This window comes from Pleurodeles waltl, chromosome 6 (assembly GCF_031143425.1).
Source record: "Pleurodeles waltl isolate 20211129_DDA chromosome 6, aPleWal1.hap1.20221129, whole genome shotgun sequence".
NCBI classification, from domain to species: Eukaryota; Metazoa; Chordata; class Amphibia; order Caudata; family Salamandridae; genus Pleurodeles; species Pleurodeles waltl.
The window spans coordinates 157,912,030-157,925,347 of NC_090445.1; the positions used below are offsets into that span (position 1 = coordinate 157,912,030).

At 48.5% G+C, this 13,318-nt stretch overlaps 1 long non-coding RNA gene across 2 annotated transcripts in view; it reads left to right on the top strand.

The window, feature by feature from the left end:
- Positions 1-13,318, top strand: part of LOC138299446 (uncharacterized) — a 69,964-nt gene that overhangs the window by 26,044 nt on the left and 30,602 nt on the right. For both annotated transcript variants that reach the window (XR_011204753.1, XR_011204754.1), the window contains one exon: positions 1,750-1,818. This is a non-coding gene — a long non-coding RNA (uncharacterized lncRNA). The remainder of the gene's footprint in view (positions 1-1,749; positions 1,819-13,318) is intronic.

The following is a 13,318-nucleotide window of genomic DNA, read 5'->3' on the forward strand; positions in this document are numbered from 1 at the left end:
GGTGATTGTCCAGATCAGAACTCTTTACACATAAACTGTTTGAGGTTGCTGGCAGGATATTTTGCAGTTTGTTCCTTCCCACACAACCTCCCCCTCCCCCCGCTCTTCCCTCCCTTCCCACAAGCTAATTGTTCTTTCTTACTGAAAATGGCCAGCGTATCAGAATTCTAATACATCAGTCGTTTGGGAGGCACGCAGTTCCGTCTTTCAGCAAAGATTGCAAAAGTTTTCTGGCACTGTTGCCTCCAGTATCTGATTCAGTCATAGCACTTCATCTTTCAGACACTTAAAATGCAGTGGTCAGTTTGAATTCTCTAAATCTCAGGGATGCCACAGAGTGGAAACTGGATCCAGGATAGCAGGATTGCCAGGATTATGTAGAAATGGTGTCCCTACCACCTGTTTGCTTCTCACCTAATGTTCTAAGTACGATCCTTCTTCAGTTGGAGGCTGAACCCTCTGGCTCTAGCGACAGAAGTATTCTTTCAGTAGTGGCCTGCACTGAACTGCACCTTTACCCCCTTCTCTGTGCTACTGAGAGTAGCCCTGCACGTCAGATCGCAGTCAGTAGAATTTAACTTGATGTCGCCCCTCTTGAGGACACAGAGTTGGTTTCCAATATTACTGGCACTTTCTTGCAACTGAAACTTTCCTAGCCTCATTGACAAAGCCTGAGCAGATTAAACACATAAGCGTTACTCGGAAGCATGGTAAAGATGGTCCAGCTGGTTCTTGGAATGGACTTTGGATCCTGTGGCTGCAGATGTGATTCATATCACTGATTTGTTGGCCTCCCTGGTATTGGATGGCCTTTCCTACAGAACTATCAATTCCTAAAGACCAGAAATTTCAGCTGTTCACCATCCTGTGGCCAACAGACCTTTGGGAGAACATCCCCTTTCTTCTAAGTATCTCGTGGGCGTACACTTTTCCATTCCACCTCAACCTAAATATTTTTCCATGTGGGACATTTCCTTGGTCCTTAGGTTTCTTCAGTCCTGATCCAGTAATTCTCTTCTGTGCAGAAAACAGCTCTTTGCAAAATTGACGCTCTTGCTGTGTCTAGTTTCTTGCAAACAGGTCTTAGCGGGTCAATTGTTCACGCCAGCAGGTGTTAACTTCCTTATTCATGGGGTGCACAAATCAGCAACCAGACATTGTATTTCCAACACTTCTCGGAGACTGGAAGCTCTGCATAGGTCACTGTTTATGATAACATGAAAGGGCCACTGCCGCTCTTTGCAACTCCCCTTCTGGTCCACAAATAATTTATTTGTTACAAACTCATGCCTGGTGTCTTGCCTGAACTTTGGCACATTGGGTAAAATGGTTGATTTCAGAAGTAGGGATCGACATGTCCATTTTTGGATCTCATTTGGTCTGAGGAGCCATGACTTCAAAATCTTTTGCTGTAAGAGCACGCTTGGAGGAAATCATCTGCATTGCCGACTGGTCTTCGGATTCCATGTTTAAGGAGTTCTACCATAAGCCAGTAAATTAATATTTTTTGTGTTTATGAAAATTTCAATCTGAATCCTCTGCTACCGACAGAACTGAAAATTTTATAGCATTCGTGAGCAAGAGTTCCATTAAGGACACGAACGCAAAGATTATCTCACCCAGCAATTGTGTAAAAAAAAAAAAAGTGTCTAGTTTAGGATGATGTATTCTTTAAATGCTATCACTTATGTGTAAAATTTATTTGAACACTTCCCATATGTTAGTTCAGACGTTTACTTTCTTTTTCAGTTTCAGATCAAAAGCAAGAAAGGATCATGAATTTCACTACCCTAAATGGAATTCATCGCAGCAGAAGAGGTGGATTTAATATTGTTTACCGTTTTATGGGCTTCATGAGTCCTAATTGGTTATTGGATGTTCTACTGGAAAATGTGTACTTCATGTTGGAACTCTGAGATTTGTAGTTTTTCCTATACAACTAAATGGTTACTGTTTTTTTTGTATACGTGGCTGCTGTTAAAGAGGAGAATGCGTACTCTTCCACAATAGTTCCATAGTTTCTCTAATAGAACTGAAAATTCTTGTTCAGATATGATATACAATTTTCACTTGGCTGAATGTTGTTGTTTTGTTTCCCTATGCATCTTAGGAAACATAGTTGTGGTTTGTTTATATGAACACCACCTCACATACACCCCACCATCACAACCCACCCTTCCCAATACCAAGCCCTGCATGGACCCCCATCACATACCTGCATGGACACCCATCATCCCCGCATGCACACTAGTGACAGTCACTTAGCCAAACCAATCACAACTCACACAAGCCAAAGCTGCTTTGCTAATAACAACCATAGAGGGAAACATATCCATGCACAAGATGGCACACGCAGATACAAAAACACTGCATTTACATTCCCACAGGACCCCCACTCAAAGTCACCAGAGAGGAGGTGCCAGCCACATCCAGCCACCCCCCCACACCCCTCCCCCCCCCACCAGAAGAGGCCCACAGTGATGACAGCATGTAAGGAAATGCCTCCTTGGCATGGTTACCCCCTGACTTTTTGCCTTTACTGATGCTGTTATGATTTGAAAGTGTGCTGGGACCCTGCTAACCAGGCACCGGCACCAGTGTTCTTTCCCTAAACTGTACCTTTGCCCCCACAATTGGCACAACCCTGGCACTCAGGTAAGTCCCTTGTAACTGGTACCTCTGGTACGAAGGGCCCGGATGCCAGGGAAGTTCTCTAAGGGCTGCAGCATGTCTTATGCCACCCTGGGGACCCCTCACTCAGCACATGCACACTGCCTCACAGCATGTGTGTGCTGGTGGGGAGAAAATGACTAAGTCGACATGGCACTCCCCTCAGAGTGCCATGCCAACCTCCCACTGCCTGTGGCATAGGTAAGTCACCCCTCTAGCAGGCCTTACAGCCCTAAGGCAGGGTGCACTATAACCCAGGTGAGGGCATATGTGCATGAGCACTAGGCCCCTACAGTGTCTAAGCAAAACCTTCGACATTGTAAGTGCAGGGTCTCCGTAAGAGTATATGGTCTGGGAGTTTAGCGAACACGAACTCCACATTTCCATAATGGCTACACTGAAAACTGGGAAGTTTGGTATCCAACCTCTCAGCACAATAAATGCACACTGATGCCAGTGTGCAATTTATTGTAACATACACCCAAAGGGCATCTTAGAGGTGTCCCCTGAATACCAACCCGACTTCCAGTGTAGGCTGACTAGTTTCTGGCAGCCAGCCACATACAAGACATGTTGCTGACCACATGGGGAGAGTGCCTTTGTCACTCTGTGGCCAGGAACAAAGCCTGTACTGGGTGGAGGTGCTTCTCACCTCCCCCTGCAGGAACTGTAACACCTGGCGGTGAGCCTCAAAGGCTCACCCCTTTTGTTACAGCACCACAGGGCATGCCAGGTAGTGGAGATGCCCGCCCCCACTTATGGCGGCAAGGCTGGAGGAGATAATTAGAAAAACAAGGAGGAGCCACCCACCAGTCAGGACAGCCCCTAAGGTGCCCTGAGCTGAGGTGACTCCTGCTTTTAGAAATCCTCCATCTTGAGAGTGGAGGATTCCCCCAATAGGATTAGGGAAGTGCCCCCCTCCCCACAGGGAGGAGGCACAAAGATGGTGTAGCCACCCTCCAGGAAAGTAGCCATTGGCTACTGCCCTCCCAGGCCTAAACACACCCCTAAATTCAGTATTTAGGGGCTCCCCAGAACCTAGATACCTGCAACCTTAACAAGAAGAAGGACTGCTAACCTGAAGCCTTGCAACTGCCTTGGCCCCAGCCCTACCGGCCTGTCTCCCAACTTCGAAGAAAACTGCAACAGCGACGCATCCAACAGGGACCAGTGACCTTTGAAGCCTCAGAGGACTGCCCTGCACCCAAGGACCAAGAAACTCCCATGAACAGCAGCCCTGTTAAAAAATCTGCAACTTCTTTGCAACAAAGAAGCAACTTTAAAGACTTCGTGTTTCCCACCGGAAGCGCAAGACTTCCCACTCTGCACCCGACGCCCCCGGCTCAACCTGCAAAAAACCAACACCTCAGGGAGGACTCCCCGGCGACTGCAAGCCCATGAGTAACCAGAGATAAGCCTCCAAAGCGATGCCTGCAGAGAGAATCTAGATGCTCCCCCTGACCACGACTGCCTGTAACAAGGGACCCGGCACCTGGAACCAACACTGCACCTGCAGCCCCCAGGACCGGAAGGAGCCGAACTCCAGTGCAAGAGCGACCCCCAGGTGACCCTCTGCCTAGCCCAGGTGGTGGCTGCCCCAAGGAGCCCCTGTGCCTGCCTGCATCGTTGAAGTGACCCCCTGGTCCCTCCATTACTTCCTATACAAAACCCAACGCCTGTTTGCACACTGCACCCGGCCGCCCCTGTGCCGCTGAGGGTGTACTTTCTGTGCCTTCTTGTGTCCCCCTCAGTGCCCTACAAAACCCCCATGGTCTGCCCCCGAAGACGCGGGTACTTACCTGCTGGCATACTGGAACCGGGGCACCCCTGTTCTCCATAGAAGCCTATGTGTTTTGGGCACCTCTTTGACCTCTGCACCTGACCGGCCCTGAGCTGCTGGTGTGGTAACTTTGGGGTTGCCTTGAACCCACAACGGTGGGCTACCTATGCCCCGACTTTGAGACTTGTAATTGTTTTACTTACCTTAAAAACTAACCTTTACTTACCTCCCCCAGGAACTGTTGATTTTTGCACTGTGTCCACTTTTGAAATAGCTTATTGCCATTTTTACAAAGACTGTACATGATATTGTGTTCATTCAAAGTTCCTAAAGTATCTAAGTGAAGTACCTTACATTTAAAGTGTTTGATGTAAATCTTGAACCTGTGGTTCTTAAAATAAACTAAGAAAATATATTTTTCAATATAAAAACCTATTGGCCTGGAGTAAGTCTTTGAGTGTGTGTTCCTCATTTATTGCCTGTGTGTGTACAACAAATGCTTAACACTACCCTCTGATAAGCTTACTGCTTGACCACACTACCACAAAATAGAGCATTAGAATGATCTATTATTGCCAGTATCTTACCTCTAAGGGGAACCCTTGGACTCTGTGCACGCTATTTCTTACTTTGAAATAGTATATACAGAGCCAGCTTCCTACACAGCAGCTCTGCACGCCTGGATCACGGCACCCAACCTGGCCCATCAGGGACCTTTGGACAGTAGGTGACCCAGGAACCGTCCCAACCCACCACAGAGCATCCCCCCTCAGGAAACACCATCACAGCACCCACCCAGGGGACCCATCCTACTGTCTCCAGGACGCTACAATCAGCAGTGTGTCCACCACTACAGGGACCCAAGGCAACCGCACAAACACAGGACGATCAGGGACCTGGGGTCAGTTGCAGTGGGCACACAGTTCAGACAGTGGACAGAGGCACAGGACAACAGATAAGCTGGGAGGCCTGCTGTGTGACAGGGGGAGGACAGGTCCAGGGAACCAACTCTCCACGAGGCACTCACCTACATCCTGGGAGCATACCACCATTCCTAGGAGACCTCGGCCAGATACTGGCCAAGTTACAGGAGACCCAGTGGCTGCAGGAGGGACAGTACCTGAGGATCAGGGAGGACCTGAGGGACATCCACACCACCCTGGTCACCATTGCAGGGGTGCTGGCAGACATGGCCAACACCATGATAGAAGCAGTGGCACACCAACGGGTCCCTGACACTAGCCAACCAGAAGAACAGCCCTCCACCTCTGCCGAAGCTAGTGGACAGGAGGCCCGCCACTGGAACAACAGGCCACCGTCACCCAACCCCCTGCAGAAGGAGAACCACCCCGAAAACGGTCCCTGCGATCCAGGCAGAAGCCAGAGAACATTGCCAAAACCCCGCAAGGAAATTAGACCCTACTGATTGTCACCCTTCTGTCACCCTGTCCACCTTCAACTACCACTGCTCCCCTTCCTATGCCTCTTATTTGCACCAAAATAAACACGTTTGGAACAAAATCAAATATGGAGTTTCAATTGTTTGACAACAAATGTATTAGTTTCACAAACTGTAAACATTGCAATTCAAATGCACTGTAATATTTACATAGGTATGACCTGTAGTGGGCAGCAGTAAACACACCAGGAGCCAGAGTGGGGCACAGAGATCTGAACATATAGATGCCAAAGGGTACAGTAAGTGGAACCCAAAACTGCAATGGAATTTGAAGTTACAGTGTCCTACCTGTGTGTGTAGTTCTGTTGTCCACATCTGCCTCCTCTTCGTCACTGTCCACAGGCTCCACCGCTACCACACGACCATCCACAGGCTTAACCTCCCGCAGAAAAGGCTCCTGGAGTCTCATGCCAGGTTGTGCAAAATGCAACGATGATCTGGCACACCTTCTTGGGTGAGTAGTACAGGGATCCACCTGTGAGATGGAGGCACCGGAATCTGGCCTTCAGGAGGCCAAAGGTTCGCTCAATGATCCTCCTTGTTCGCCCATGTGCCTCATTGTAACGTTCCTCTGCGCTTGTCCTAGCATTCCTCACTGGGGTCAGTAGCCATGAGAGGCTGGGGTGACCAGAGTCACCAGCAAATATCGAGGGATACCTGTTAGCCACACACTCACCCTTAGGGCCAAACCCACACCCATATACCTACATCAACAGGATGGGGAGCATGGGCTCACCTATTAGAAACACCCAGTGCCTCTGGAGTTGAGAAATCACATATGGGATGCTGCTATTCCTCAGGATAAAGGCATCTTGCACAGAGCCAGGATACTTTGCATTGACATGGGAGATGGACTGGTCCACCAAACACACCATCTGCACATTCAGAGAGTGAAAGCTTTTTCTATTTCTGAACACTTGTTCATTTCTCCTGGGGGGGAGGGGAGATGACAAATGCAATATGTGTACCAATGATGTTGGGGGTATGTCCCAGTGCATAGAAGTCAGCCTTCACTGTGGCCAAATCCTCCACCTGGGGGAATACGATGTAGCTGCACATGTGTTTCTGCAGGGCAGACAACACTCTGGTCAGCACGTTTGAAAACATAGGCTGGGACATCCCTGTAAGCAAAAAGGAGGCAAGGTAACAGGACATCCCATCTGCTCCTGAGTTTTTCAGGGAGTCCCATTATCATTCCTTTGAGAGTTTTAGTAAACCTCTTAACCAGACCATTTGTGGATGGTAAGGGGTGGTGAACTTGTAGGTAACACCACACTCCTTCCACATTGCTTTTAGGTATGCAGACATGAAGTTGCTACCTCTGTCTGACACCACCTCTTTAGAAAAACCCACCCTTGAAAAGATTCCCAGGAGAGCCTTTGCCACTGGAGGAGCTGTAGTGGTTGTTAAAGGTATGGCTTCAGGATATCTTGTGGCATGGTCCACTACCACCAAGATAAATCTATTGCCTGAAGCAGTAGGAGGGTCAAGGGGGCCAACTATGTCAACCCCTACCCTTTCAAAGGGCACCCCAACCACTGGAAGTGGAATTAGAGGGGCTTTGGAGTGCCACCAGTCTTGCCACTGGCTTGAAAGGTCACACAAGACTTGCAAAAATCTTTGGTGTCCTCTGACATATGAGGATAGTGAAACAAGGGGACAAGTCTTTCCCAAGTTTTCGTCTGGCCTAAATGCCCAGCCAAAGGAATGTCATGTGCTAGACTGAGTAGAAACTCTCTGTACTGCAGGGGAATGACCGATCTCCTGGCTGCTCCAGGTTTGGGGTCCCTTGACTCTGTTTACAAGAGGTTATCTTCCCAGTATACTCTGACTCACTGACATCCCCATTTTGCTGCTTGACAGCTTGCTGTCTGAGACCCTCTAATGTGGGACAGGTTTGCTGTGCCACACTCAGCTCTTCCCTGGCAGGCCCCCTTCCACTCAAAAGCTCAGCAGTGTCTGCTGCCAGCTCCTCTGGTGTAGGTTCTGCACAGGGAGGAAATTCCTCTTCCTCAGAAGGGGAATCATCTGTAGAGGGAGGGATAATGGGTTGGGACTTACCCTTTTAACCCCTAGCTTTAGGGAGCACTTGGTCCATTGTTCCAGGATCCAAGTTACCCTGTCCTTTTTGCTTTTTGACCTGAGCCCTGGTTAAAGCAAAAATATGCACAGGAATGCCCAGCATTGCTGCATGGGCCTCCAACTCTACTTCTGTCCAAGCTGATGTCTCCAAATCATACCCTAGTAGACAGTCTACAGGAAAATCTGTGGCTACCACAACTTTCTTAGGACCAGTAACCCCCAACCCCCCAGTTGAGATTCACAACAGCCATGGGGTGGCTAAGAGTGTTGTTAGGAGCGTCTCTCACATGGTACTGCTGACCAAGTAGGTGGTGTTCAGGGTGGACCAGTTTCTCTATCACCATAGTTACACTGGTTCCTGTGTCCCTTTAGGCCAGAACTTCAACACCATTTATTAGAGAAAGTTGCTTGTACTTACCCATATTAAGGGGACAAGCAACCAAGGTGGCAAAATCAATGCCACCATCAGAGATTAAAACAGCCTCTGTGGTCTCCCTAACAAGACCAACCCCAACTACATTGCCAATAGTGAGCCCAGCTACACCCTTGGATTGGCTTTTAGTAGTAGATTTCCCACCACCACTGCTATTACTAGGGGCACTAGAATTTGCAGCCGGGGTTGTGGTGGTGGGAGGTTTGGTGTTTTTCTTTGGACAACTGGGATCAGTTGCCCAATGGTCTTTGACTTTACACAAATAACACCAAGGCTTTTTAGGTTGATTATTAGAAGAGAATTTGGACCCACCACCCCCAGAGGATTTTTGTGGGCCTGTTGAAGACTCAGAATGCTTACTTTTGTCCCCACCCTTCTCAGAAGACTTACCATCCTTCTTCTTGCCATCCTTGTCACCCCCTGTATGAACTTTTCTGTCCACCCTTGTTCTGACCCATTTGCCTACCTTCTTTCCCAATTCTTGGGGAGAGGTCAGATCTGAGTCCACTAGGTATTGGTGCAACAAGTCAGACACACAGTTGTTCAGAATATGCCTTCACTGAACAGTCCACAAAATCTGTCCAGTCTTGAGAGGACTCTTTTCTGGTGTCTCTGAACTTAACCCTGTATTGTTCAGTGGTTAAGCCAAATCCATCCAAGACTGCATCTTTCAAAACTTTGTAGTTGTTGGATTCACTTTCTCTAACAGTAAGGAGCCTATCCCTACCCTTTCCAGTGAAAGATAGCCACAAAATAGCAGCCCACTGCCTTTGAGGGACCAACTGTACCATACAGGCCCTCCCAAGTGCAGCAAACCACTTATTAATGTCATCCCCCTCCTTGTAAGGGGGGGGCTATCTTGTGCAGATTCCTGGAATCTTGCTCTCTAACAGGATTGCTATCAGGAATAATGCTGCTGCCACCATGGGGAACTAACACCAATCTCTGTCTTTCCTTCTCTATGTCTAGGGATTCCCTATCGAAGGCCAGCTGCTGCTGTTTAAGCTTCAGTCTGGTCTCTTCAACCCTCAACTTTTTGAGTTCCATTTCTAACAAGTTATCCTCAGGGTGGGTGGGTTGGGAATGCTTTGACACGGATGAAATATGGGAAGTTTCAGAGGGGGACCTTTCCCTAACTGTCTGGACCCTGGTAACCTGGCCTCTAGGGATAAAGGATGCCCTACTGTTATGGGAACCTCTATCACTACCAGCATCACTAGGTGCCCTGCTAGGGGGCAGACCCTTGTCAGAACCCTCCCCAGCTTCTCCAGGGGGCTCCTCTGAATCAGACTGGGAAGCTTCTCCCTTTTCTAACCTCTCATGTGATGGTCCAGACTGTTTCTGGTCATCTACAACAAGCATGTTAAAGAGAAACTCTTTTGTAGGGTTCTTTCCTATACTCAAACCTCTATCCAGGCAGAGACCCCTCAACCTTTTATAGTTCAAACTCTGGTATGTTGCATTAACAGTCTTGATAGTGGACTCTACAACAGACATGATAGTAAAGGTTTAAGGATAGTGAGAAAAGAAGAAGTTTTAGAAGCACATAAAAAATCTTTTTCTAACTTTGAGAAAACTTTTAGAAGTTTTAAGAAACTTTTCAGAACTTTGTAAAACGTTTTAGAATAGAAAAGTAAACTTTTTTGGTTAAGTGTACATATACTGAACTGTTTGGTATATGATTCTCTTATGCAAAGTAGTAAAGCAGTTGCAAGTACTTTTCCCACCGCTGCCTCACCAATGTAGGAGGCTGGCGTGGCTTATAGTGGGTGCTCTGTGGTACTTACACCTTGTGCCAGGTCCAGTTTTCCCTTATTAGTAGAATAGAGGTGTTTCTAGCAGCTTAGGCTGATAGAAGGTAGCTATGGCAAAGCAGCTTAGGCTGAACTAGGAGACATGCAAAGCTCCTACTATACCACTTATATCATATGCACAATATCATAGGAAAACACAATACTCAGAGTTACTAAAAATAAAGGTACTTTATTTTTATGACAATATGCCACAAGTATCTCAGTGAGTACCCTCAGTAAGAAGGTAAGTAATATACACAAGTTATATGTGCACAAACCCAAAACAGGTAAGTAAGAGTAAGAAAAGTAATGCAAACAGTGTAGAATTACAATAGGATGCAATAGGTGAACATAGGTCTAAGGGCAACACAAACCATATACTTCAAAAGTGGAATGCCAATCACAAATGGACCCCAGACCTATGGGAGCTTGTAGAGGGTCGCTGGGACTGTAAGAAAACAGTCAAGGTGTCCAAGATACCCCACCCCAAGACCCTGAAAGTAGGAGTAAAGTACACCTACTACCCCAAAAGGACACAATAGTTGTGATAGGGGGATTCTGCAAGAACCACAAACACCAGCAAAGCACTGAAGACTGATTCCTGGACCTGAGGACCTGCAAGGCAAGGGGACCAAGTCCAAGAGTCGCCTTAGTGTCCCGGGGGGAGGCAGGAGCCCAGGAAACCCCAGATGAAGGTGCAAGGAAGCTGCCTCCGGATCGAAGAAGCTTAGGATTCTGCAACAACGAAGAGAGCTAGGAACTTCTCCTTTGGATGGAAGATGTCCCACGGCGTGCTGAAGGTTGCAGAAGTGTTCCCATGCAGAAATACCACAAACAAGCCTTGCTAGCTGCAAGCGTTGCGGTAGAGGTTTTTGGGTGCTGCTGGGGACCAGGAAGGACCAGGATGTCGCCCCTTGGAGGAGGAGACAGAGGGTTGAGCACTGCAGGACAGAGTGCTGGGGACCCAGGCTAGGCTGTGCACGAAGGAAATCCTGGAAGAGTGCACAGGAGCCGGAGCAGCTGCAAATCACGCAGTACACAGGTTTGCACTCTAGCGTGGCGAGGCAAGGACTTACCTTCACCAAACTTGGACTGAAGGATCACTGGACTGTGGGAGTCACTTGGATAGAGTTCCTGTGTTCCATGGACCAATCTTGTCAGGATGAGAGGGGACCCAGAGGACCGGTGATGCAGTCTTTTGGTGCCTGCGTTAGCAGGAGGATGATTCCGTCGACCCATGGGAGATTTCTTCTTGGCTTCCAATGCAGGGTGAAGGCAGATGGCCCCCAGAGCATGCACCACCAGGAAACAGTCAAGAGAGCCGGCAGGATGAGGTGCTACAATGTTGCTGGTAGTCGTCTTGCTACTTTGTTGCGGTTTTACAGGCACCCTGGAGCAGTCAGCGGTCGATCCTTGGCAGAAGTCGAAGAGGGAAGTGCAGAGGAACTCTGGGGAGCTCTTGTATTCGTTATCTCAAGAATACCCCATAGGAGAGACCCTAAATAGCCAGAAAAGGAGATTTGGCTACCAAGAAAGTTAAGAGCCTATCAGAGGGGGTCTCTGACGTCACCTGCTGGCACTGGCCAATCAGAGCAGACTGCAATACCTCTGTTTCCAAGATTGCAGAGGTCTGGGACACACTGGAGGAGCTCTGGGCACCTCCCCTAGGAGGTACTGGTCAGGGGAGTGGTCACTCCCCTTTCCTTTGTCCAGTTTCGTGCCAGAGCAGGGCTGGGGGATCCCTGAACCGGTGTAGACCGGCTTATGCAGAGATGGGCACCATCTGTGCCCATCAAAGCATTTCCAGAGGCTGGGGGAGGCTACTCCTCCCCAGCCCTTCACGCCTATTTCCAAAGGGAGAGGGTGTAACACCCTCTCTCAGAGGAAATCCTTTGTTCTGCCTTCCTGGGCCAGGGTTGCCCGAACCCCAGGAAGGCAGAATCCTGTCTGAGGGGTTGGCAGCAGCTGCAGTCGAAACCCCGGAAAGGCAGTTTGGCAGCATCCGGGTTCTGTGCTAGAGACCCGGGGGATCATGGAATTGGCCCCCCAGTACCAGAATGATATTGGGGTGACTATTCCATGATCTTAGACATGTTACATGGCCATGTTCGGAGTTACCATTGTGACGCTATACATAGGTAGTGACCTATGTATAGTGCACGCGTGTAATGGTGTCCCCGCACTCACAAAGTCCAGGGAATTTGCCCTGAACGATGTCGGGGCACCTTGGCTAGTGACAGGGTGCCCACACACCAAGTAACTTGGCAAGGTGACTTATAAGTTACTTCTGTGCAGTGAAAAATGCAGTGGCAGGCCTGTGTAAGAATTGTCTGAGCTCCCTATGGGTGGCAAAAGAAATGCTGCAGCCCATAGGGATCTCCTGGAACCCCAATACCCTGGGTACCTAAGTTCCATATACAAGGGAATTATATGGGTGTACCAGTGTGCCAATGAGAATTGGTAAATTTAGTCACTAGCCTGCAGTGACAAATTTAGAAAGATGAGAGAGCATAGACACTGAAGTTCTGGTTAGCAGAGCCTCAGTGATACAGTTAGGCACCACACAGGGAACACATACAGGGCACATACTATGAGCACTGGGGTCCTGCCTAGCAGGATCCCAGTGACACAGGGGCTAAAACATACATACATACATACATACATACATACAGTGAAAATGGGGGTAACATGCCAGGCAAGATGGTACTTTCCTACACATGGCCACTGTCGCTTGGAAGGAACCACTTGCCAGGAAATGGAGCACTGACAGGACCTGCACTAGAGGGGGCGATACCCGTTGGGTGGCGGATAGCTGAAATCAGGTCTGGCTCCAATAGGGCACACAGTTCTTGGATTGTGGCCCTATCAAGTCTGTAGGTCAGGATGATGTGCCTGTCCTCCTTTGTCACCATGTCCACCAGGGGTCTGTACACTGGGTATTTCTCCATCTCCTATTCATCCTCAGTGGTTGACTCTAGGGTGAAAAATGGTGAGCAGAAGGTCATACACACATATTCCAACATTAATATGCAATTGTTTTCTTAGCGGAAACAGTATGTGAAGTCGTAAGTCAGTTGATGTGCCAGTGTCTGCTGTGACGC